Here is a 5,269-nt window from a genome sequence, read left to right as displayed (position 1 = left end):
TATATATATATATATATATATATATAGAGAGAGAGAGAGAGAGAGAGAGAGAGAGAGAGAGACAAAGACAGAGACACACACACACAGAGAGAGAGAGAGGATGGAATATTAGCTTTAAAGATGAATGAAATTCTGACATTTGCTGGTAAATGGATGGAGTTGTAGAATATCATGCTAAGGGAAATAAGCCAATCCCCCAAAAAACCAAAGGTCAAATGTAATGTGGAATACAGGTAGTTAGAGAGAAAGTGAAAAATTTTACTCAATTAACTGTGTCAGGAAGTCATACAGATGGAAAGCCACGTCCTCCTTTTAAATTGTAATTTTGGATGAAGCCAATTCTATGACCTCAGCTGCTCAGGCAGCTTTAAGACATACCATGGAGAAAGAGTCTAAAACCATACGTTTCTGTCTCATCTGTAACTATGTTAGTAGGATAATTGAACCCCTGACCTCTAGATGTTCAAAATTCCACTTCAAACCTCTGTCAGATAAAACTCAACAACAGCAATTACTAGACATTGCTGAAAAGGAAAACGTCAAAATTAGTAATGAGGGAATAGCATATCTTGTTAAAGTATCAGAAGGAGACTTAAGGAAAGCCATTACATTTCTTCGAAGTGCTACTCAATTAACAGGTGGAAAAGAAGTCATGGAAAAAGTGATCACAGACATTGCTGGGGTAATACCAGCTGAGGTAACTGATGGCATATTTGCTGTATGTCAGAGTGGCTTCTTTGACAAACTGGAAGTTTTAGTGAAGGACTTAATAGATGAGTGTTGTTCCCTGTTGGACAACAAGGTCTGATGTACCTCCTCAGGGCCCACCTGAGGAGAATATGGGGCAGAGCAGGATAATGAGTGTCGGTGGCAAAGGAAACACACCAGAGCCGGGAGGTCTGTCAGCGCACGAGGCACAGCAGGAATCTTGTTTATTGAGGAAGTCACACAGCTTTTATATAGGGTGGGGGCTAGGTGGGAACCAATTAACTTAAAGGTCAGCAAGGTATTGGGGGGTTCACGCAGGTGAGAGTCCCATAGGACTATATGGCAAGCACGAGCTGATCATGTTCTCAGAACTGTTGTTAACCAATCCCTGAAGATGGTCCTGTTTATCGTCATTAACTATTGAAAACGCCTTATCTTGCTTACTTGCCAGAGAGTAAGGAGTCAGCCTGAGTTAGTTAACATGTCATTAGTCCCAACAGATGAGGGTCATGCAGCAACTCAACTTGTAAATCAACTCCATGATGTGGTTGTAGAAAATGGGAACCTTTCTGACAAATAAAAGTCCATTATTACAGAAAAACTTGCTGAAGTTGATAAATGCTTAGCAGATGGTGCTGATAAACACCTGCAACTGATCAGCCTGTGTGCAACGCTGATGCAGCAATTAACTCAGAATTGTTAAGCCAATGATTTTGTAAATAAAGGAATGTGGGTGAAAATAAAATGGCCAGATCAACTTAAAAAAAAAAAAAATGTTTTCTCTCATAAGTGAATGCTGATTTATAATGTGGGAGGGGGACTAGGGAAGAATGGATGAACTTTGGATTGGGCAGAGGGGACTGAGGGGAGAGAGAGGGTGTGGTGGTGGGAAAGATGATGTAATGACACGGACATTACATTATTACCCTACGTACATGTATGATTGCACGAATGGTGTGACTCTGCATGGTGGACAGTCAGAGAAATGAGAAGTTGGGCTCCATTTATGTACAATGAGTTGAAATGCATTCTGCTGTCATGTATAACTAATTAGAACAAATTAAAAAAAAAAAAAAGAATACACAATAGTCCTTCAGCAAAGTGCAAAGAGAGAAAAATCATGAACTAGTTTTAAAAAAGGATGGAAGTCAGTGTGTATGTTTCAGGGTGTACTGGAGAAAAGTTGTGATTTTTAAACCATTTTATTTCAGATAAACTACCTGTAATTTTGAATTTGTAGAAAAACATAGTCTGATAATAAATAAGGTGCTGTTAAAAGGCAATTTCCATAAACCTAAATGAAATAAGAATAGGATGAAACACATTATGGAGAAACAAAAGGAAATGGAAAAGAGTAACCAATCCAGACAGACACACTATTAGAATGCTTTATTTAGCCATTAGTGAAAAGTGTTTTTAAGAAAGATAGATAGATGAAATTTTATAACTTCTATAGATCATTCATAGATCATTGTAGAGAGTTGTGTTTATTTAATTGCATCATAAAATGTATATAATTTACAGAAAGTCAAGTTTTTTATGTGATAATACATGGTTTTCGTTGTTCTGAAGTAGAAGTATGTTCAATAATAAGTAGTACTACTATCTGATTCGAAGTTAAAGAAAAACTTCATTTTGATAGTGAATTTTAGAACCAATTTATTTTCTTCAAAACTATTCAACAGCTTATATGAGGAAGTTATTTTGGCTTAAATATCTGAACTAGTTCATTGTGAATGATACAGTAAGAATTGCATTATTTAAGATAGAAATCCTGTGGTTTTCTGATTCAGTTATTATTATAAATTATATTAAAATCTTTATGGTCAATGGGAAAACTTGATTTAATAATATTTGAGTCAAGTTTCTATAGCAATATTTTTGTAGTAGTGTTTTGGAGCCTCAATTATATGTTGGTTTAAATGTTTAGAAGCAAAATATGAACACAACTAGTAAGATTATATATTCCACAAAGAATCTGTAGAAGATATCAATTGAATCGCTGCTTAAGTGACTGTTAGAGTATGTGGATATGATTTGCAATAAAAATAGAATTTCAGCAATTCAAATGCTTCAGAGGAAATATTAAAATCTATATTATTCATCAAATCTTTACTTCAAAGTGTTATATTTTGAGGAGAATTGACCCTATGTATAGTACATAAGACAGTGTGTAACTTGATCAAACTGGATCATCAGGATTATCTAGATCTTTATATGTAGTCACATAATTTCCACTCTTTACAGAGCTGCTTTTCTTATATATTAATGAGATTTTGACCATATGTTTATTTATGGGATCTTATTTTTTAAGTGACCAATATAATTTCTTAATAATTTACTTGAAATATATTATTGAAAGTATAACCTCATATATCCCATCACCAAAATTCATTGCAAGTATATGTTCACATTGACAAAATTAAAATAAAACCATCCAAAACCTTGTTAACTGGAAGACCAAATAGGAGATTTGGGGGGGGCATGTTGGTAGATGGGTTTATTACTTCTTATGTTCATAAGTAATTGAAAGATTTTGCTCTCCTCCCTCCATAATATAGGCAAATTTTAGTATGTTGTTGAAGTCATGAGGAGACACACTGGGGTATGAAGGGTTATGGAAAAATAAAATTCCTATAAGATAACTCACTAATAAAATGGAGGGATGTGTGGCTTGGGAAGTGGGAATTGAAATTGGCCAAATATTAAACCTCTCCCAGTACATTCCTGATAACAATGTTCCCTAAAGGAAAGGGGCAGATATGGAATGCGAGGCCCTAAACCTTGGCCTTCTGCATGTCAACCTAGTCCTGAATAACACTGTGCAAGATTTGAATACTCATCCTTCAGGGTCTGGCTTTAACCTCTACAACTAGCCCCTGATGGTCAAAACTGCATGTACACAATGATTACATCATCAACCTCATACCCTATAAAACCAGAATACCCCCTGTAACCGGGGATCATTTTCCCATCAGAATGTGGACCCAAATGGTGCCAAAGTCCACAAAGGAATAAAGAGTTCTCTGAATCCATGGAGGTCTGCTTGTCGTCCTTTTGCGCTTACAGGGTACAATGGGCCATGCAGAAAATGATTATAGAGATCATCCACTATTTTCTCAATCAGTAAGACATCTCTATTTTCCTTTAGGAAGATTATATGTGGTTTGAGTAGGGAAACAACTTTCAGGTCACAGTTTGTTATCATTTTTAATTGGTCATGGGTGTGCACATAACAAAGAGCACGTCAGAAATCCTGATCAGGATATTATTTCACTTAAAATCAAAGAAAAATTCTCAATTCCTTGCCAGAGAGGGACATGTGAGGCTCTGTATCTGTCAGTGGCAATTCTCCTTCCACAAAATGAGGGTCTGTAGTATAAGAGAATGAATTGGGGGGGGAAAAAAGAGTGGAATATAAATATAGATTGTTCTGACAGTCTGAGGGTCCAGCTCCAGTGACCCCAGAAACCCAGGTTCTTCTATAATTGTTCCATGATTCAGTACATGAGCCAACACATTCTTATTTTTATGCATATTTAATTGTATTGCTATTATTCACAAAGAAGAAAGTCCTAAATCCATGTGTGTTTGTCAGCTTTTTCGTGTTGTAAAAAATACCTGATATATCAACTTATAATGAGGAAAGTCTTATTTTGACTCCTGGTTTGTCGGTGTCAGTTCAACTTTGGTTGGTACCAACCTCATGGCAAAAGCATGTGGTGAAACAAAACTGTTCTACCAGCAGAAGGAAAGAGAAAAGAGGAATTGAACTACCATTTGACCCAGCTATCCCACTCCTTGGTTCATACCCAAAAGACAAAATCAGTATACCACAGTAACAGAACCACGTTAATGTTTATAGCAGCTCAATTCACAATAGATAAACTATGGAACCAACCTAGATTCCCTTCAAACTGATGAATGCATAAAGAAAATGTGGTATATGTACACAATGGAATATTACTCAATGTTAAAGAAGAATGAAATTATGGCATTCACAGGTAAATGGATGGAGTTGGGAAATATGCTAAGTGAAATAAGCCAAACCCCCCAAACCAAATTCTGAATGTTTTCTCTGATAAGCAGATGCTGATCCATAATTGGGGGATGGAGATAGGGAAGAATGGAGGAGCTTTGGGAGAGAGGGGAGCAGAGCAGGTATGGGGGTAGAAAGGGTGGTGTAATGAGACGAACATTATTACCCTTTATACTTATATGATTTCATCAAGTACAGCCAGGGGAATGAGAAACTGTGCCACATTTATGGAGCACAATGGGTTGAAATACATTCTGCTGTCATGTATAACTAAGTAGAACAAATTAAAACAAACAAACAAACAAATAAATTTAAGTTGGAAAGAAAGAAGGAAAGAAAGGAAGAAAGAAAGAAAGAAGAGAGAGAGAGAGAGAGAGAGAGAGAGAGAAGAAAGAAAGAAAGAAAGAAAGAAAGAAAGAAAGAAAGAAAGAAAGAAAGAAAAGAAAGAAAGAAGACAGGCATGCCCACCGTGACTATAAGATCTCCCACTATGTGGCACTTTTTTTTTTTTAAGTGAGTAAT

At 36.1% G+C, this 5,269-nt stretch overlaps 1 pseudogene; it reads left to right on the top strand.

Annotated features, from left to right (window-relative positions):
- The first annotated feature begins 221 nt into the window (after positions 1 to 221).
- On the top strand, positions 222 to 1,411 carry LOC124989271 (replication factor C subunit 4-like; annotated as a pseudogene).
- The last annotated feature ends 3,858 nt before the right edge of the window (positions 1,412 to 5,269 follow it).

Source organism: Sciurus carolinensis, chromosome 7 (assembly GCF_902686445.1).
Source record: "Sciurus carolinensis chromosome 7, mSciCar1.2, whole genome shotgun sequence".
NCBI classification, from domain to species: Eukaryota; Metazoa; Chordata; class Mammalia; order Rodentia; family Sciuridae; genus Sciurus; species Sciurus carolinensis.
This window is presented reverse-complemented; position numbering and strand designations above follow the sequence as displayed.